This window comes from Leiobunum rupestre, chromosome 9 (genome assembly GCF_980474605.1).
Source record: "Leiobunum rupestre chromosome 9, qqLeiRupe1.1.hap1, whole genome shotgun sequence".
Taxonomy (NCBI): Eukaryota; Metazoa; Arthropoda; class Arachnida; order Opiliones; family Sclerosomatidae; genus Leiobunum; species Leiobunum rupestre.
This window is the reverse complement of record NC_143392.1, coordinates 37162622-37184680: the sequence shown is the minus strand read 5'-3', so window position 1 is coordinate 37184680 and position 22059 is coordinate 37162622. Positions and strand designations below refer to the sequence as shown.

At 34.0% G+C, this 22059-nt stretch overlaps 1 protein-coding gene across 4 annotated transcripts in view; it reads right to left on the bottom strand.

The window, feature by feature from the left end:
* ChT (choline transporter) overlaps nt 1-22059 on the bottom strand; it is a 57763-nt gene that overhangs the window by 12403 nt on the left and 23301 nt on the right. For 2 of the 4 annotated variants that reach the window (XM_090158042.1, XM_090158038.1), the window contains exon 2: nt 19618-19778. The exons of the other annotated variants lie outside the window; for them this stretch is intronic. The gene's annotated coding sequence lies outside the window, so the exon portion shown is untranslated. The remainder of the gene's footprint in view (nt 1-19617; nt 19779-22059) is intronic. 4 annotated transcript variants of the gene reach the window in all.

Sequence of the window (22059 nt, the reverse complement as noted above, 5' to 3'; positions counted from 1 at the left end):
CCCTATTAGGATTCTTGTCGGCAGTGCTCCGGGATTTGACATCTTCCGGTGGGTCCGGTTTACGTTCGCACTTCACATCGCGCGACTTGAATAGAACCGGAAATGGGCGGAATGGGTCACTTCCGGGGAACCATTCTAGTTTTTTTTACGTTCCTTATCGCGCAGTTTCCTTAGTGTCCGTTACTATTAGCGATTTAATTTTAAAAAAAGACTAGTACACCGGAGAGACCCTCGAGGGAAATTAGTTATTCCGATCAGGATTCGAACACCTTTTTTGCTTGTCACTTGCGGAGAATGTTCTAAATTGCGTGTAGCTTTACATTCGCGGGGAATTATACACGCATACACTTGGAATCTCTAAAGACTGTTACAGTCTTTAGAGATTCCAAGTGCAGTAGCGTCCCTGATGATTCTCATAGAAACGGGAGTGGTTTACGGCGAATAATTTGGCTGGCGACGTTTGACGCGAAAATCGCTGATTTAACGTTAAGCCTTGGCTCGAGATAAGTTTCACTCGCTGTTTTAAAGGGACATACCGGCGTTTGAATTTGACCTGTTTCACGCGCTAGTTTCCAGAATAGGATTGGTCGTATTTCGTACCACGTGCTAAATTCGGGCCGAATTTTTCAAACGCCGTTGTGGCCCTTTAAACGTCTAAATACCCGAATGAACGCGTAATTAAACTAGTTTCTCCAAAAATTCCAGGATTTCTTATATCCGTTTTTTATAAAGTTCTTTTATGAGTGAACGTCTAGCCGCAGACCACCTACTCCAAGAAGGACTCGCATCAACCTCGAAAAAAGGCGTCTCAAAAGTGATGCGGCTTTTTTTTACAGCAAACAGAAAATAGCTCGTGAAAATCCTTTATTTTACGAAATAAAAATAAAAAGGTTACGCGCGAGCCAGATTCTAAAATACATTTTTTATTGCCGCGTGTGCTTGTCTTTGTAACTTTAAAACTGCCTCTACTTGTCGTGAGATGGCGCGCTCTTAAAAAAGCCGCATCACATTCGAAACATAAAAAAATGAAATTACTACCATCGATACATGTCCCTCTTGGAGTAGGTGGTATGTGGGCTAGACAATGAATTTGAAAATACACGTCTTACATTCTACGAAGTTATTATACGGTGGCAATGAAGCCTTCAACATTCCGAGTGTATACTTTTATAATTTCCACATTTGAACCTTAGTAATTGACTGATTTCAAAATTACGTTTTTTCAAGCGGCAATACCTTTACATTATGAGGTATGGCAGGCTTATTAACGTGCTTTTATGCCCTAACAGGCGAGGGGTCGGACACTTGCCATTATTTTGTACGGGATTTCGTAGAGATTTTGGCGATTTTATCATTACTTTTTGAAGTGATTTTGGGATTTCAATGTTAATTTACCATAGAGAGAGTTTAAATTTTTGAGATTTTAGACAAAGTGTACGGGATTTTGGTAAATGTCCGACCCCTCGCTAACAGAGCGGCGTATTTTTACGCGCAAAATGAGTTTTAAGATACACCAATTCTATCTTATTTAAAATGGTATATTTGTTAAAAGAATGATAGCATTAGCTTGTACGCATTATTAATAAGGAGAGATACTTTATTGAATCAATACTTCGCTTCTGGTTAAACTTGAACGCAAATAGCAGCCGGTGGAATCTCTCTCAGTCGGAAACGCGGAAGACGCGAAAAAGAGCCTGTTTTCTAAGCCTTTGCGCAACGGCCTAGTGGTCTCTTATAGAAAAGGCAGGTGCACATGGATTTTTTACTTTCCCTCTTCCTATAGTGGCTCTCTTGTGGTCTGGTCTTCGCGCCTTCCGTGGTCATCCGGTTCCGAGAAACGAAAAACTGGATCGATCGTCACTCTTCAAACTATGGCCAATATTACGTTTTGTTTTTTATTAGCCAAAATGTTATTTTGATTTTTAGACGCAAAAAACACGAGAATTTTAAATTGCATTATGATTAAGCCCGATGTTTGCTAAATAGAATTAATGACTTATTAAAGTTTAAAAATCTCTTAATACAGGGTTGCCACAGTACCTGGATAACCTAGAATTCCTGGAAAGGTCAGGAAATTTGAAAATGGGTCTAAAAATCCGGGAAAAGTCGCGGAATTTTAAAAGTTAATATAAAAGTCGTAGAAATGTCAGGGAATTTTAAAAATTAGTATAAATTTAGTCGGGGAATTGCACAGGAAATTTTGAAAATTAAATTAGTATAAAAGTCGGGGAAATGTCAGGGAATTTTAAAAATTAGTATAAATTTAGTCGGGGAATTGCACAGGAAATTTTGAAAATTAAATTAATATAAAAGTCGGGGAAATGTCAGGGAATTTTAAAAATTAGTATAAAAGTTGTAGAAATGTCAGGGAATTTTAAAAATTAGTATAAATTTAGTCGGGGAATTGCACAGGAAATTTTGAAAATTAAATTAGTATAAAAGTCGGGGAAATGTCAGGGAATTTTAAAAATTAGTGTAAAAGTTGTAGAAATGTCAGGGAATTTTAAAAATTAGTATAAATTTAGTCGGGGAATTGCACAGGAAATTTTGAAAATTAAATTAGTATAAAAGTCGGGGAAATGTCAGGGAATTTTAAAAATTAGTGTAAAAGTTGTAGAAATGTCAGGGAATTTTAAAAATTAGTATAAATTTAGTCGGGGAATTGCACAGGAAATTTTGAAAATTAAATTAGTATAAAAGTCGGGGAAATGTCAGGGAATTTTAAAAATTAGTGTAAAAGTTGTAGAAATGTCAGGGAATTTTAAAAATTAGTATAAATTTAGTCGGGGAATTGCACAGGAAATTTTAAAAATTAAATTAGTATAAAAGTCAGGGAAATGTCAGGGAATTTTAAAAATTAGTGTAAAAGTTGTAGAAATGTCAGGGAATTTTAAAAATTAGTATAAATTTAGTCGGGGAATTGCACAGGAAATTTTGAAAATTAAATTAGTATAAAAGTCGGGGAAATGTCAGGGAATTTTAAAAATTTGTATAAAAGTCGGGGAAATGTCAGGGAATTTTAAAAATTAGAATAAAAGTCAGGAAAATATCAGGGAATTTTGAAAATTAGTATAAAAGTCGGGGAAATATCAGGGAATTTTGAATTGCACAGGAAATTAAATTTGGTTGCAAATAGTTCTAAAAATGACAAAATGTACCCTGAAATAAGTCAGGAAAAATCCACGGTAATAGTTAGGCAAAAACTTGGAAAACCAAGAAAATGGTTGGAAATGAGAAATCTTGACTAAAATGTTGATTGGTTAAGAATTTCAAATTTTGGCATTAAAATCTCCAGAAATGACCAGGGAAAACATGGAAAAGTCAGGGAATTTAAATCTGAAAAAAATGTGTCAACCCTGTAATATATCTCTTAAGATATGGAGTAATTACTGCCGATATTTTACCGAGTGTAATACTCCGCCTATGTAAAATGTTAAAAACATTTATTTCCTAAGGATGTTTTCTTATTTATAATTCTTTTTGTTCTTCTAAAAGGAATTTTGTTCTTCTGAAATGAATTTGGTTTTTCTAAAAGGAATTTTTCTCTTCTGAAATGGATTTGGTTCTTCTAAAAGGAATTTTGCTATTCTGAAATGAATTTGGTTCTTCTGAAAGGAATTTGGTTCTTCTAAAAGGAATTTTGTTCTTCTGAAATTAATTTGGTTCTTCTAAAAGGAATTTTGCTCTGCTGAAAGGAATTTGGTTCTTCTAAAAGGAATTTGGTTCTTCTTAAAGGAAATTTGTTCTTCTGAAATGAATTTGGCTCTTCTGAAATGAATTAGGTTCTTCTAAAATGAATTTGTTTCTTTTAAAAGGAATTTTGCTCTTCTGAAATGAATTAGGTTCTTCTAAAAGGAATTTTGTTCTTCTGAAGTTAATTTGGCTCTTTTAAAAGGAATTTTGTTCTTCTAAAAGGAATTTGGTTCTTCTGATAACATTGAATTAGGTTCTTCTGTTAACATTGAATTTTGTTCTTCTGAAATGAATTTTGTTTTTCCGAAATGAATTTTGTTCTTCTAAAAGGAATTTGGTTCTTCTGATAACATTGAATTAGGTTCTTCTGTTAACATTGAATTTTGTTCTTCTGAAATGAATTTTGTTTTTCCGAAATGAATTTTGTTCTTCTAAAATGAATTTTGTTCTTCTAAAATGAATTTTGTTCTTCTAAAATGAATTTTGTTTTTCCGAAATGTATTTTGTTCTTCCAAAATAAATTTTGATATTCTGAAATTAATTTGGTTCTTCTAAAATGAATTTGGTTCTTCTGAAATTAATTTGGTTCTTCTAAAATGAATTTGGTTCTTCTGAAATTAATTTGGTTCTTCTAAAATGAATTTGGTTCTTCTGAAATGAATTTTGTTCTAAAATAAATGTTTCAAGGGGATAACATTAGCAGAATATGGAGGTATATAATCTACTTCTGAAAATGGCAATTATACCGTTTGAAATGCTCCAAATGGCTCTGTAACTTTCTACTTCAGTTGGTCATTAAATCGCGTTTAAAGTGTACCCGTTTATACCACGCGTACTCATAAATAAATTGGCAATTTTGTAGTCGACCTTTGCAAATTTATTTCAACATGACCGCCTCATCGATTTAGCTATCGCGTGGCACTTGCCTGTTGTTTTTTTTATCGGGGGGGTGTGCTATTTTTCGAGATGAAACGCGACTAACGACAATTTTACGTTTAAATCCTTTTTTCATCGACACAATGTCAATAAACCTATCAGTTAAAATTTTTGACATTAATAATGCAAATCGTTAAAAATAAGCAAATCAAAATCTCACGAGTAGAAGTTTTATAATAATAATAATCATCATCTAGGCTAATACCCACAGGGTTCGTACAGAACCTGGATAAGTCAGGGATCTGTAAAATGGAGGGAAAATGTCAGGGATTTAAATAATTTCGTACAAAGTCAGGGATTTTAGTTAGTCAACCAAACCACACCACACATTAACAAAGAATTTTTGACCTAAAATAATAAAAAAATGTCCTAAAATATAACAAAAAGGTCAGGAATATTGGCAAAAATTGGTCAGGGATAACCTGGAAAAGTCAGGGATTTTAGATCAGACATTTTCGTACCAACCCTGACCCTTGGCACCACCTTAGGCCCAAGTCATCGAGCGACTTTTAATGCCTTTAAACAGATGGCCGGGTTACAATGCGTAGGAGGGTGGTGAAAGCCCTTCATGCCACGCGAGCCAACAGCTCCCTACATATCTATTCTTGGTGCATATACTTGGAATTGCGTCATGGATGACGTAGGGATGCAAACTATGTATTGATAATTAAATTCCTTGTGCGTAAAATAAGTATAGGATTTTATTAAAGATATCACAAGAAGCGGCCAAGTTTTAAGATTAGATTAAGCGTCTACTGTTTTTTAAGATGGTTGCCTACGCACTTGCGCAGTCAATGTTACGCCTATTTTACCCGATAGAGGAATAAGTCTTTTTTCGGCTTGCTAAAGAAATTCAGTGGCCTGACGCATCCCTTTACTCATTAATCCAAGAATCTACTATACAACTGTATCCAAATTTAGATGCAAATAAATTTTTTGTTTAAAAAAAAAATATTACTAAATTTCCCGATTATTAATTTACTAATAAGTCTACTAATTTTACAGTGTCGAAAAAAAAAGAGCAACGTCCGTATGGTACGTGTCGTAAACAAATTCTCAATAGGTTTATTTCTTTTCCAGCGAAAGTTGAAAGCTAAAAGTGAGAGCAGAGACAATCAGTGTTTTTGCCGAGACATGTGATAAAAACCGGGAAAAATGGAAAAAACCCTTTTCAGGCTAAATTAATCATTGATATACAGGGTGTTTCGAAAGGTTATGCAAAGATTTTAAGGAGTTGTATGTAGGGGGTGAGTTGATAAGTATGCCTGTTTTTTTCCCATTTTCCTACGATGAGTTAAAAGTGTGTCAGAGAGCTTTGAAGTGTGGCCTACTAGCCCCTGGAAGTAGGCTGAAACAAGCGCAAAACCAAGCAGCAGGGACTTTAAATACTGTTTAATTTTACTTTTTTACGCTGGTTACCTCGACTTGTTTACAAAGTCCTTTTTTAGCTATCACACGAACGCAAACCTTAATGTTCGCGTTTCCCTGCTGCTTGGTTTTGCGCTTGTTGCAGCCTACTTCCAGGGGCTAATAGGTCACACTTTGAAGCTCTCTGGCGCTCTTTTAACTCATCGTAGGAAAATGGGACAAAACAGGCATACTTCACAACTCACCCCCCCATATAACTCCTTAATAATAATAATAATAATAATAATAATAATCAGCTAGGCTAATACCCAAGGCACCACCTTAGGCCTAAGTCATCAAGCGACTTTTGAAGCCTTTAATTCAGGTGGCCGGGTTACAATGCGTAGGAGGGTGGTGGAAAGCCCTTCATGCCACGTGATCAAGCCAACAGCTCCTTACACTAACTATTGCCGTTAACCACAACATGTGTTTATGGAAATGGGAAACCGAAGAACTCGGGGAAACCCCCTCTAACCAGCAGAGAGACAACTTACAAACTCAATGCGGAAGGAGTGGACCAAAATGTTCACCCAGTGCCACAAGCTGGGATCGAACCCGGCTCCTCTGGCTGCGAGGCCACCACACGATATTTCTGGTAAAACGTGGCTTTGAAAAACGAACAAATATTTAAAATAATAATCATATACGATGGTTTTATTTATAGGAATTTCTCCGTAAACGCGATAAGGCGTAAAAAAAGCATCCCGCATGTTTATTTTATTACAGGGACTACATCAAGTCGTCGAAGCCGACACTAACCAGGTTTTTTGCATCGGCAAAAATATGACGTCTTTCTGAGCGTGAAATATACAAGTACGGGTGTATGTATGGAATTGGGTGGGTGCTCTCTCATCTCCGTAATTTGATTAGTGTTCACGCTGCGGTGCCCGGAACGGTGCTGCTACATCCCGGGGAGGGGCGGGATTTACTCTTGTTTAAATAAAGAACTACCATCCGCCGTAATCAACCGCCGTCTATCCCCTTACAACGTAACTCGTTCGCCTGCTTTGGGTAATATGGTACGTGTTTGGGGTAACGTATTCGCTGTCAAGCGACGTAGTTCATATTTCCCGCTAGTAGGCGTTGGTGTTGGGGTTACAAACTGCACCCGCCCTCCTGGCTTTCACCAAGCTGTCAGTTCGTCTCGGCGATTGTTCCCCTTTGAAGTGGCAGCCCGCCTAACACGCGGATGAAGATAAATATTATTGCGAGGGAACTTGAGCGAGTGTCGGCCCTGAAACGAGATTTTCACTTCGAAATCACTCTTATGAATATAGAATTAACGATAGTGCCGCCGCCTGCCGTCTGTTTTTAAGGTTATTTTGATGGAAGTACAAGTATCAAGGCCATATGGCTGTTTTTTTTAGCTTGAAATAAGTATTTAATATTTATGTTCTCCTGGTGGTCATTATTTGGACTTCGTATGGCTGTTTTTATATCGGACTAAGTGATAATATTTATGTTCTCCTAGTTCTCATAAATTGGCCTTCATATGGCTGTTTGTATATCGGACTAAGTGATAATATTTACGTTCTCCTAGTTCTCATAAATTGGACTTCATATGGCTGTTTGTATATCGGACTAAGTGATAACATTTATGTTCTCCTAGTTCTCTTTAATTGTACTTCATATGGCTGTTTGTGTATCGGACTAAGTGATAATATTTATGTTCTATTAGTTCTCATAAATTGGACTTCATATGGCTGTTTGTGTATCGGACTAAGTGATAATATTTACGTTCTCCTAGTTCTCTTTAATTGTACTTCATATGGCTGTTTGTGTATCGGACTAAGTGATAATATTTATGTTCTATTAGTTCTCATAAATTGGACTTCATATGGCTGTTTGTGTATCGGACTAAGTGATAATATTTACGTTCTCCTAGTTCTCTTTAATTGTACTTCATATGGCTGTTTGTGTATCGGACTAAGTGATAATATTTATGTTCTATTAGTTCTCATAAATTGGACTTCATATGGCTGTTTGTGTATCGGACTAAGTGATAATATTTACGTTCTCCTAGTTCTCTTTAATTGTACTTCATATGGCTGTTTGTGTATCGGACTAAGTGATAATATTTATGTTCTATTAGTTCTCATAAATTGGACTTCATATGGCTGTTTGTATATCGGACTAAGTGATAATATTTATGTTCTCCTAGTTCTCTTTAATTGTACTTCATATGGCTGTTTATATATCGGACTAAGTGATAATATTTATGTTATCGTCGTTGAAATTATTTGAACTTCATGTGGCTGTTTATTCAGGTCGTACTAATAATCAGCTAGGCTAATAACCAAGACACCACCTTAGGCCCGAGTCATCTAGCGACGTATAAGGCCTTTAAACAGGTGGCCGATTTACAATGCGTAGAAGGGTGGTGGAAAGTATTTCATGCCACGCGCGCCAAATGCTCCCTACGCTAACTATTACCGTTAACTTCTACTAATTTTATGTCATCTTAGTGGTCATCAATTGGACTTTATGTGGCTTTAGTTTATATTGGACTAACAATGTAAGTAATTAACATTTATGTTATCGTAGTTGTCATTAATTGGACTTCACGTGACTGTTTATTTTGGTCCTTCTATGTATTTAATTTTTATGTCCTCCTAACTGTCAGTAATTGGACTTCATGTGACTGCTTTTTAGATCGGACCATGTATACATTATAGTTTTTATGCCATGCTAATTGTCATTAATTTAACTTGATGTGGGTGTTTTTAGATTGAGCTAACTATTTAATAATTATGTCCTCTTAATTGTAATTAATTAGTCTCCATGTGGCTGTTTTTCAAATTGAACTAACAATGTAATTATTTAATATTTGTGTTATCGTAACTGTCATTAATTGGACTTCATGCTACTTTTTTAGATCGGACAATGTATTTAATTTTTATGTCATCCTAGTTGTAATTATAATAATAATAATCAGCTAGGCTAATACCCAAGGCACAACCTTAGGCCCAAGTCGTCTAGCGACTTTTAATTCATGGGGCCGGGTTCGACAATGTGGATATTTATCGATGGGACTAAGTATTTAATATTTATGTCCTATATATAGTCGATAATAATTGGACCCCATGCGACTATTTTTATAAATTGGACTAATTATTTAGTATTTTCTTCCTCCTAGATGTCATTAATTGGACTTGATTGGACTAATTATTTAGTATTTTCTTCCTCCTAGCTGTCATTAATTGGACTTGATTGGACTAATTATTTAGTATTTTCTTCCTCCTAGCTGTCATTAATTGGACTTGATTGGACTAATTATTTAGTATTTTCTTCCTCCTAGCTGTCATTAATTGGACAAATTATTTAATATTTTCTTCCTCCTAGCTGTCATTAATTGGACTTGATTGGACTAATTATTTAGTATATTCTTCCTCCTAGCTGTCATTAATTGGACTTGATTGGACTAATTATTTAGTATTTTCTTCCTCCTAGCTGTCATTAATTGGACAAATTATTTAGTATTTTCTTCCTCCTAGCTGTCATTAATTGGACTTGATTGGACTAATTATTTAGTATTTTCTTCCTCCTAGCTGTTATTAATTGGACTTGATTGGACTAATTATTTAGTATTTTCTTCCTCCTAGCTGTCATTAATTGGACAAATTATTCAGTATTTTCTTCCTCCTAGCTGTCATTAATTGGACTTGATTGGACTAATTATTTAGTATATTCTTCCTCCTAGCTGTCATTAATTGGACTTGATTGGACTAATTATTTAGTATTTTCTTCCTCCTAGCTGTCATTAATTGGACAAATTATTCAGTATTTTCTTCCTCCTAGCTGTCATTAATTGGACTTGATTGGACTAATTATTTAGTATATTCTTCCTCCTAGCTGTCATTAATTGGACTTGATTGGACTAAGTATTTCGAATAAACCTTCCTAGCTGTCATTAATTAGACTTAATGTGACTGTTTCAGATTGAACTAACTATTTAATATTTAAGTCCTCTAGTAGACATTAATTGAACTTAATTTGTCTATAAATTATTAATTGATTTTAATTTGTCTACACATTAATTGAACTTAACTTGTATATACATTATTAATTGAACTAAATTTGTATATACATTATTAATTAAACTTAATTTGTCTATATATTATTAATTGAACTAAATTTGTACATACATTATTAATTGAACTTAATTTGTCTATACATTATTAATTGAACTAAATTTGTATACACATTATTTATTGAACTTAATTTGTCTATACATTATTAATTAAACTTAATTTGTCTATATATTATTAATTGAACTAAATTTGTATACACATTATTAATTGAACTTAATTTGTCTATATATTATTAATTAAACTTAATTTGTCTATATATTATTAATTGAACTAAATTTGTATATACTTTATTAATTGAACTTAATTTGTCTATACATTATTCATTGAACTTAACTTGTCTACACATTATTAATTGAATTTTAATTTAACTTAATTTGTCTATACATTATTAATTGAATTTTAATTTAACTTAATTTGTCTATACATTATTAATTGAATTTTAATTTAACTTAATTTGTCTATACATTATTAATTGAACGTAAGCGGTCTATTTTTTAGATAGGATTAAGTATTTAATATTGATGTCATCCTTGTTGTCATTAATTGGAGTAATAATTGAGCGAAAGCCTAACCCCTTTTGACTATAACGCCCCGTGTAGTGTGTGTGATTACCAGATTTTTCCCCTTTAAATGTGCTCATTATTTTAGTCACGTCAGAGAGTCTAGCTCCGCCTCACTCGTGGAAGCGACATTGTAAAGGGTTTATCTGAATACCGCTAATGAACGAGGATTCAGTTTTAAGCCGAAACTCGACACTATTCACCGCCTCCTACCGTCGAACTCGAAAGGTACGTTAATTAGTTATAAATGGCCAAATTAGTCACTGTTTGTTCGCTCAGTTAATTTAAGTGGAATATATATTTTCAATATTCGGGCGTAGCGTTAATTTTTTTTGTAGTGCAAAGTAGATCTAATTAGTTAAAGGGGGTTTCGTCCTTTTTAACTAAAAAAATACAAGTAGGTAACGTAATAACAATAGTATGACAATTGTTGGTTCCTGAATTTCTTTACCAAGCCGAAAACTTCTTATCCCCCTATTGGGAAACATAGGCGTAAAATTGACTGCGCATGTGCGTAGGCAGCCATGTTTAGAAAACAGTGGATGCTAAATCATAGAGTAAACCACTCGCATAGAGTGGAAGGCTATTAGAGAAACTTGTTAACACTTTTCGTACGCAACGTCTTGTTTTCTAGGCGTGAAATAAACAAGTTGGCCTAGTGTTAATGTACAATATCTGAATAAAAAAGTAAGTTTATACTCTAACAAGTAGAACGCTCACCTGTCGTGCAAGAGGGCGCGGGTTCGAATCCCGGCCGTTTAAAAAATCATACTACACCCAATGACAAAAAGAGGTCGCTTTTGGAAAAACCTTTTCCCTGATTCTAAGAAACTGCGTACGCAGTGATTACCCTCTGCCCCGAAAATGCGAACGCGTTCGCAGGCCTGACAGACAGACCCACTGACAGACACGGTGGTTGTATAACTCCTCCTAGGGTACAAAGTCCCCTCGGAGAGATAAAAAATGTTAAAACAACACCATCGCTTTTCGGACCTTATTTATTCACGTTTCGAAAATAATCTGGCCCGTTAGGATTAATGTTTCACGCGCTTCCATATAGCCTTCCACTCTATGCTCTAAATCTAATCTTGAAACATGGCCGCTCCTCGTGATACCTTCGCACATGCGCAGAGTGAGTTAATTTTATTAGTCGTGAGAGGGATCGAAAGAAGTGTGTTTTACGTTTTTTATAATTAGTCCAAGATATATTTAACTCAATAATATTTTTTATAATTGGTTCACTAACTTCTATTTGTTTCTTATTGATCATCTAAATCATATTTTTCTTATTGGTTACCTAATTCCTATTTTTCTTATTGGTCAAATAAATCCTACTTTTTCTTATTGGTCAATTAAATCCTATTTGTTTCTTATTGATCATCTAAATCCTATTTTTTAATATTGGTTATCTAAATCCTATTGTTTCCTTATTATTCAACTAAATCTGATAATGATATTGGTTTAAATATCAACTTCGGGTGTTTTAAAAATCAATTTCTATTACGTAAAGTAAATTTCATTTCAAAGAATTTTATGATTATTCAAGCGATTCTGCGATCCTAAGTGATTACTAACGTGTAGAATATTTAATTTTTTTTTCAAAGCATTTATTAAGCCAGCGATTCCCAATTTCTTTTGCTATGGAACCTTAAATTATCCACCTAGTTCTGACGGAACCCTAAATTATCCACCTAGTTCTGACGGAACCCTAAATTATCCACCTAGTTCTGACGGAACCCTAAATTATCCACCTAGTTCTGACGGAACCCTAAATTATCCACCTAGTTCTGACGGAACCCTAAATTATCCACCTAGTTCTGACGGAACCCTAAATTATCCACCTAGTTCTGACGGAACCCTAAATTATCCACCTAGTTCTGACGGAACTCTAAACTATCCACCTAGTTCTGACGGAACCCTAAATTATCCACCTAGTTCTGACGGAACCCTAAATTATCCACCTAATTCTGACGGAACCCTAAATTATCCACCTAGTTCTGACGGAACCCTAAATTATACACCTAGTTCTGACGGAACCCTAAATTATCCACCTAATTCTGATGGAACCCCAACTCTTTTTTTTACTTATCTTAAAAGACTCTTGACATAAACAAAGATGGCCGCGCTGCGAATTCTCGGAACCCCTGTGACCCTTTTAAGAACCGCTGTATTAAGCCTAACTCGTGTAGAATTAGTAGTTAGGCTTACGAAAAAGCAGCGAAAACTGTGATATTATCTAGGTACTTCCAGACGTCTTTTACATTAATAGCCACTGCAATAATTGATAGTCTTTACGTGAGTTGAAGTTCAAAAAATAGACATAGATCTTCGCGCTAGCAATATCAAATCCCTATAAATTGGTAAACGTCCAGCTTTATTAATAAAATGTTGAAGTAAAAGTAGTTTGTTATCCGGGTATCGGTCGGTAAAGCGGTTTGAAAAGGTTGAAGGTTCAAAAGCGTGGTCGATAAAAACTAAACTGAAAGGACGGCCAGTTCGGGCGGTGTGAAAAAATGTTGCAGGACCCAGCTGTTCTCCGGCGCTGACACACGCCAATCCATTGAAGTGGGATATCCACGCCGATCTATACCCTATCTAGTTTCTGTACTCCAATGGTATCACATAAGGTTAAACCCGCCCTAGGAAACGCCTAAGGAGAACCTGTGGGGAAACAGTCTACTCGCTATTAAGCTACGTCTACACTCCTTCAAGTTTCTCCTCGCGAGGTTCCTGACGTGGGGTTTGGAAAAAAGAGAAATAAAAACTAAGGACAAATAAATTATCGTACCTTTTATATCTGTTACAACATCGAAAATGAGTTTTTCGCTATTGACGACAAAATGAAAAACTCACTTCGGAGTTCAAGGGAGTGTTTTTTTTTGTTGCGAAAATAGATTCTTTTTCGCTTTCAAACTATACTCAGTTGCAGGTTAAGAAAGGCAAAATATGTAGTACATTTTGCGGAAAGATACTAGCATGAATTTCCCGTAAAACGCTGGCGGGAACTTCGAATTTATCTTATTTTCTGTTGAATTCCGAAAGGTTCCTGCACGTGTTATATTAATCCATTTTAAGAATTTAATTTGCGTAAATTTTTAAGTGATCGGTAAATATTTAAAGGGAATATAACCTCAGGTTTTAGGTGTGGAACACCAAACTTCGACCATTTCCCGCTCCCTCCTATGACTTTAGATATTTTTGGCGCTGTTTAGTGACTTCCCGCCAAAATTGCATACATGAAAAAACATAAAAAACGACTTGAGGTTATATTCCCTTTAATGTAGATTATTATTTTTAAGCTTCATTATAGCGTACCTTTAGTATTACGCTTATGTACGTCAACGTGGTAATCTCGGCATTACCCGTTCTATACTTACCCTGGACTCGCCAAACTTAATTTGCTTAGGTATGCCTCACTCGAAGTACTAAAAATTAACTATTGCAACTGTTTTTAAATCTTATCTATGTTAATTAATTGATAATAGCTTTGAAATACAACGCAATAGTCAGTATTTTACAAAATTATATAACGCGCGGGTTTACTTAGAAATTCAACCGTAAACAGTCCAAATTCGAAATTCCCGCCGCCGATTTACCGGAAATTTGTGCTAGTGTCTTTCCGCCAAATGTACTAGATATTTTGTCTTTCTCAACCTGCAACTGACAAGGAGACGACCCGAGGTGTTACACACTGATTTTGTTCAAACTCGGGGGATTGGTAGACCTTCGTGTAACTTGAAAAATCCTAAAGGGAATTTATTCAATGGGCAACGGTTTTACCATGGCAACGAAAAATGTTTTTGACAACATAAAATGGAAATTTTCCCATTGAAAATAACATGGGATTTGGACCGATTCCAAGGGTCCCCCCTGTGAAAGATTTAAAAAAATTGAAAAAATTTAAAATACCAAATTTATAAATTATTTTTAAAAAATTGACGAAAAAAATCAAAATTGATCACATTTTGATCAATTTGAACCAAATGAGTGAAAATTAACCGATATGGCTTAAATAGGAAAAATTTCAATTTTATGTTGTCAAAAACATTTTTCGTTGCCATGGCAAAACCGTTACCCTTTGTATAAATTCCCTTTAGGATTCTTCAAGTTACATGAAGGTCTACCAATCCCTCGAGTTTGAACGAAATCGGTGGGTTACACTTCGGGATGTCTCCTTGTGAGTATAGTGCACTATTTATCTATCCTTTAGGTCCACGTCGGAAAGAATCCTTCAAGGGGTAATGCTTCACTTATAGAAACATACTACTTCGGTCCCTTCAGAGAATAAATTAGAGTGCTTAACCATTTTTCTAATCACGAAATTTCTTCTACAATATCGTATAAATAGAGGTGACTAGAGTAAATCTACTCTGAGTAGCGTTACCTATTAAGTGTAATAATATATCGGTCAAAAGCATTGATGGGCATTTTATTTAAACAGCCGCTCTACTCGCTCTCGCTAGATTCATAAACGCTCAACCTTGCGCTCTTTTGAGACGTGTAATCAGTGCTCTCATTTTTCGCTGTTTTGAAAGGTGAAATTGAAGCTTCTTTTTTGAGAATTAAAAAACCTCTCAAATGAGCTGAATCTATAAAGGCACCAGAAAAGCTTAACTCCAGTATTTGCAATGCATTGCTACACAATTCTCTGATCTAAGACTATTTAAAAGTGCTTTAACACCAGGGTCGGTGATTTTAATTTTTTTTAATAAATTCTATTTTTGTTATTTTATTTTACTGATTTTTAAGCTATTAATGGCTCTTTTTCTGGTATATTTTACGGATAATTTGCTTCTATTGGTTGTATAATTTTAAAATTAAATTAAATTAAACCTCAATTAAATTTAATAACTTTACTATTTCAGTTTGGTAAGACCGAATTGTTTTCCATTTTCTATTCCTCCATTTAAATAACATTGTGCGATTTAAATCAATTATTTAAAAAAAAGACGATTTAAACACTGGGTTTGATCTAAAGTCGTAAGTCGGAAAATTATCGATTCGGTATATTCCGCAAAATATTCCGTATTTTACAAAAAAAAAGGTTTTCAATACCATGATTAGCCTAATATTGTTCGTAAATTTAAATTAAGCCGAATTTCGCCTAATTTTTCGAATCGAAAGTAAATCTAAACCTCGAGACTAGTCTAGAATAAAAACCCTTAAAAAGTAATTTCTGTTTCAATTTTTTATTTTCCTATTTCCGGAAAATGTTCCACATTTCGGAAAATTAACAAGTGGTGTGTAGTGACTCCTTGCGAAAGTTCATGTTACACGTAGCTCAATTAGTTTTAAATTTAGTTTAATCAATAAAGTCCCCAGATATTGCCTCTTGATAGATCTTAACCAACTCGTTTGAATTGAAATTGCAAAGGTCGAAGTCCGAAATGTATTCAATTTTGATTCTCTTAGACCAACTTGTTGAGCTAATAGAATTGATCCCGAGCAACCAAACGCGGTCGGGGGAACGTCTATGGGAAACAGTCTGCGAGTTGTAGAGCTATAGACGGTTTCTAGGCGGATTTAACACTTGAGGAGCTAGGTTTTGTTATTGGTATTCCATTAAACTCTCAGCTCTTTTCAATTTGCTGATAAACTACAAACGTTTTCTTATTTAAACCATCGACTATAGTGTCTAGACACATTTAACGTACAGGTTATTAAATAAAAGACACCAATGGGTGGGGTTGAGATAAGGGGAAATCATATGGAGTATGAAATAATAATAATAATAATAAACCTCTTATTAGGGCAATGCTAATCAGTCTGATTCGATTTTTTCAAACCTCCTAACGAACAACAATCGAATTAACTTATAAGTTCCCAATATTTCGAATCAAACCTGAATCGATTTAAGTTATAATGTCATTATTAAATTTAAGTCCTGAAATCGAAAAGCAATCGAAATAAGTAACATGTTTTCGAACCATCGAATCAAATAGAAATAAAATAACATATGTTTTCGAACCCTTGAATCAAACAGCAATCGAATCAAGTAACATGTTTTCAAACCCTCGAATCAAACAGCAATCGAATCAAGTAACATGTTTTCAAACCCTCGAATCAAACAGCAATCGAGTCAAGTAACATGTTTTCGAATCCTTGAATCAAACAGCAATCGATTAAAGTAACATATTTTCGAACCCTCGAATCAAATAACCATAGAATAAAGTAACATGTTTTCGAACCCTCGAATCAAACAGCAATTGAGTCAAGTAACATGTTTTCGAACCCTTGAATCAAATAGCAATTGAATAAAGTAACATGTTTTCGAACCCTTGAATCAAACAGCAATCGATTAAAGTAACATGTTTTCGAACCCTTGAATCAAATAACCATAGAATAAAGTAACATGTTTTCGAACCCTCGAATCAAACAGCAATTGAGTCAAGTAACATGTTTTCGAACCATTGAATCAAATAGCAATTGAATAAAGTAACATGTTTTAGAACCCTTGAATCAAACAGCAATCGATTAAAGTAACATGTTTTCGAACCCTTGAATCAAATAGCAAAAAATAAAGTAACATATATGTTTTCGAACATTCGAATCAAACAGCAGTCGAATCAAGTAGCATCATGTTTTCGAACCATCGAATCAATTGAGTAACATTTATGTTTTTGAACTCTCCAATCAAACAGCAATCAAATCAAATACATTATGTAGATGCCACTGTTGACTGGCGAGTTCGACGACGCAAAAATATTGGGCGGCTTTTCATTATGCAAAAACGCGGCGACGGTGAACATCAACGTAAAAAATGATTAGGCCTAACGGTGGTTTTGTAAAACCAGCATTATTCGTATTTAATATATCTTTTGACCGAGGCTTAGCTTCAAATTTTATTTGATAAATTATAATAAATATCTTTTCGATTGAATAAAATAAAGGTAAAATATAAAACGTTACAAACCCTTTTAAAGTTTATCAACGTTAGTTGTAATATATAATGAATTACGCGAAGTTTCGTAACGACAGGGGGCGTTACTTAACTTTGAATCTGGCACTTGAAATGTGAAGGAATTTTATTGTACTGAAATTTCAAGAAGTAATAGGTACTCCAAGCAGATCAAGGATTGGCCACAAACATTTCGAGAATCTCTCTATGGTATAGTGGTTAAATTTGATCAAAAACGACCGTAAGTAATAACTTGATAGTAGCAGAAGTAATATATCATAGAAATAAGTATCTTTCTCGATATATTGCTAATGTTAATTAATTGTTTGAAACACGTAACTCTTCAGGATATCAGTGATTTTTCGTGCATGGTAAATAAATATCTAACACTTTATGAAACTTTTACTCTATAGGGAAAATATAGGATGATCACATTAGCTATATTTTATATTTTTTCCTATATTTCGATTGTCTTCCTATATCTTCCTATATTTGACAATTTTCTTATATTTTCTTATTTTTCAATATAGTTTTAAAACGCGATAGAAGACGCCCAAAAACAGCCAGCTTTTTACGCATGGCTGGTGCTTTAAAACGAAAATGTAATATCACTTAAATACATTAATCTAATCGCGAGGTCTGTAAAGTTTTTATAATAAATGTAATTTTATTATTAAACCAAAGTTCCTTTAAAAATATTTTTCTCTTTATTAAAAGTATTCCTATAATTTCCGATTAATTCACCTGAACATTTCTATAAATTTACATGAACGTTCCTATAAATTCACATGAATGTTCCTATAATTTCCTTTAAATTCACATGAACGTTCCTATAATTTCCTTTAAATTCACATGAACGTTCCTATAATTTCCTTTAAATTCACATGAACGTTCCTATAATTTCCTTTAAATTCACATGAACGTTCCTATAATTTCCTTTAAATTCACATGAACGTTCCTATAATTTCCTTTAAATTCACATGAACGTTCCTATAATTTCCTATAAATTCACATGAACGTTCCTATAATTTCCTTTAAATTCACATGAACGTTCCTATAATTTCCTATAAATTCACATGGACGTTCCTATAATTTCCTATAAATTCACATGAACGTTCCTATAATTTCCTTTAAATTCACATGAACGTTCCTATAATTTCCTATAAATTCACATGAACGTTCCTATAATTTCCTATAAATTCACATTAATGTTCCTATAATTTTCTATATTTAACTAAAAATTACTCCTTTAATTTCCTATATTTTCCTAAAAACTACTCTTCTATTTTCCCATATTTACCTAAACATTACTCCTTTAATTTCTCATATTTATCTAAAAATTACTCCTATAATTTCCCATATTTACCTAAAAATACTACTATAATTTCTAATATTTATCTAAAAAATACTACTATAATTTCCCATATTTACTTATAAATTACTCATAATATCCCATATTTACCTAAAAATTACTCCTATAATTTCTTATATTTATCTAAAAAATACTACTATAATTTCCCATATTTACCTAAAAATGACTTCTATGATTTCCTATAGTTAACTAAAAATTACTACTATGATTTCCTATATTTACCTAAAAATTACTACTATGATTTCCCATATTTACCTAAAAATTACTTCTATAATTTCGAATATTTATCTAAAAATTACACCTATATATTCCCATATTTACCTAAACATTACTCCTTTAATTTCGCATATTTATCTAAAAAATACTCCTATAATTTCCCATATTTACTTAATTCGTTTTGCCAGGCCAACCAAAAATGTTTTTCACAACTCAAGTTTAAACTTTATCTATGTAAAATAGTATGGGAAAATCACGGCTTGCCATTTTCAAAAAAATTAAAATTTTGGAAAAACCATTGTATAAAATTATAAAATTTGGTTTAATCAATTAAATACAATCCGTGACTTTCCCATGTTATTTTACGTACAGAAAATTTTAACTTTAGAGATGAAAAATATTTTTGGTTGCCATGTCAAAACGAACGGCCATTGAAACTTTTACCTTTAGGAGCTTTCAAGGTACATGAAGGTCTACACAACCCCCGAGTTTGAACTAAATCCGGCAGAAACACCTCGGGATGTCTCCTTGTAAGTACGATAACATCTTATATACTTCCCCGAATGAAAACGCCCAGAAAATCTGTCTCTAGGCTCTAGCGACAGCTGGAAAGTTTAAAAGTGGAATATATTTAAAAGCTCTGATAGCACAATCAAAAATGGAAAAAAATATATTTTTTAATTTGCATTAGCTGCCTGAATTATTATAATTCATAGACTCCATTTTCACACAGGCCTAAGTCATCAAGCGCCTTTTAAAGCCAATAATTCAGGTGGCCGGGTTACAATGCGTAGGAGGGTGGTGGTAAGCCCTTCATGCCACGCGAGCCAACAGCTCCCTACTCTAGCTATTACCGTTAACCTCAGCAAGTTTTCAAGAGCTCGGGGGGAAAACCCCTTTAACTAGCTTGCAGAGAACTGGCAAACACAACGCGGAAAGAGTTCATGATATAGTGAATTTCAGAGGGGAAATGATTTATTCCTACGCAGTACAATTTTAACATTTTACATTGTTATGAAATTCGCGCGAATGGTCGGCAGGGTTGCCAAAAAACCTGCTTTTTTAAAAATTTTAAAATCCAGTATGGATAAAACCGGTTGTAACTGTTGGCTTAAAACGGTTAAAACCATAAATAAAAAATGCTCAAATTGCTTATATCTAGCCCTCATTGCTCAAATTGTCCGATTTCAAAATTACGTTTTTGCGAGTGACAGTACCGTTACATTGTGAGGTATAGCAGACTTATTTACCTGCTTTTATACCTTAACATGGCAGCGTATTTTCACGCGCGAAATGAATTTGAAGTTCCCCTAATTGCTCATATCTAGCTCTCATTACTTGCGAAAAAAGTGATGGTTAAGTTTTAGTTTTTTCAATATTTCTAATTAATTTCTAAAACATTTTTAATAAAAAAAAGTTGTTTTAAATATGGATTTTATTCGGTAGGTAAATCCGGCTTAAACCAGGGAGGTTTAAACTAGTCTGGCTGGCTCTTTCCAACCCTGATGGTCGGACATTCATTCAAAATGCCTATCAAAATCCCGCTATCAATATTCGAGACGAAATCCAAAATTCCGGGTAGAAAACAAATTTTCGAAATCCAACCCAAAATCCGAAATACTTATCTCGTAAAAGTTATAATTAACTTCTGTTTATACTAAATTCTATAAGCAATCTCTTCATGAAACGCTATATATCTTGGTACGGTAAAATCTCCGGTTTCACATCGCGAACGAAGTTAAAATTTCCACCGTTTCTCAAAGTAAACGGGTCTTTTGTTTGTCCTGTCATTTTATCGAATAAATGTATTATCGATTGGCCGGCGCGGGCGATAAATCCAATACCTTTTTGTAGCACGATTATATCTTCACCGCATGCCCCTTAAGAAAAACAATCATATTTTAACTGTATTTTCTTTCTATTTACTTTGAACCTTAAATTATGGATTTGAAAACCGAGACTCGAGTAGTTTCGCGACCGTATTTCCCAGAAGAGAATAACTCTCAGAGTACAAAAACATACTTTTAAATAGAAATTGGAAACCAATCGAAACGGCGTTTTGTATTTACATTTCAAACGCGCCCAATCTTTGGCGTTCACTTAGCGTCTCTCTCATTGTAAATCGATGTATTTTCTGGCTATCGGAAAGGATAGAGGTATTGGTCTCATCGCTGGAACAAAATCGAAGATTTATCTGCCAAAGTAACGTTGATATTGGCGAATGCGTGTAGGTTTGGTCAGCGTCTTTTGGCAGGGGCGTGGGTGGGCCTGGAAGCGTCCCATACCGGAAGATGCTTTCGAAATTCTTTCGCCATTGGCCCGACTATCTGCCCAGGCGCGTACTTATTCTACGTGCCGATCAATGGCGGATTCACGCTTTTAACCTACATTTTCTTTTTTCAAGTTTTTCTTCTATTTTTAGGGTATATATGTGGGTGTTTTCGATGACGTACTTTTAAGGTTCCCTATTGGTTTAATTTAGAGTTTTGCTATTTTTTATATAAAGTTTTCTAAGCCTTTTTGTCTTTATTATATTGTGGATTTATTTTAGCGTTTTTTTTTAGTCGGAATATCTTTTAGGTGAAATTTTTTTATTTTCGGTAAGATTGGATCCTGTCACCGCAATAATTTATCTATATCTCAATTGAGTACTAAACGTTTTTCTAGTTAGTGCCAAATTAAAAAATTTATTCCCTCTTGCAAATTCATTCATACTTGAGCTAACCATAGTGTAAATAGCTTTATTATTAGTCATATCCATATTTTTGTTTTATTTTCCAAATTCTATAGCTTTTTGCCAAACTTATTCAAACGAAATTATTGTATATAATATGTTTTCGACGATTACAAATATATTCTAAAGTGTAACTCATGAATCCATATTCA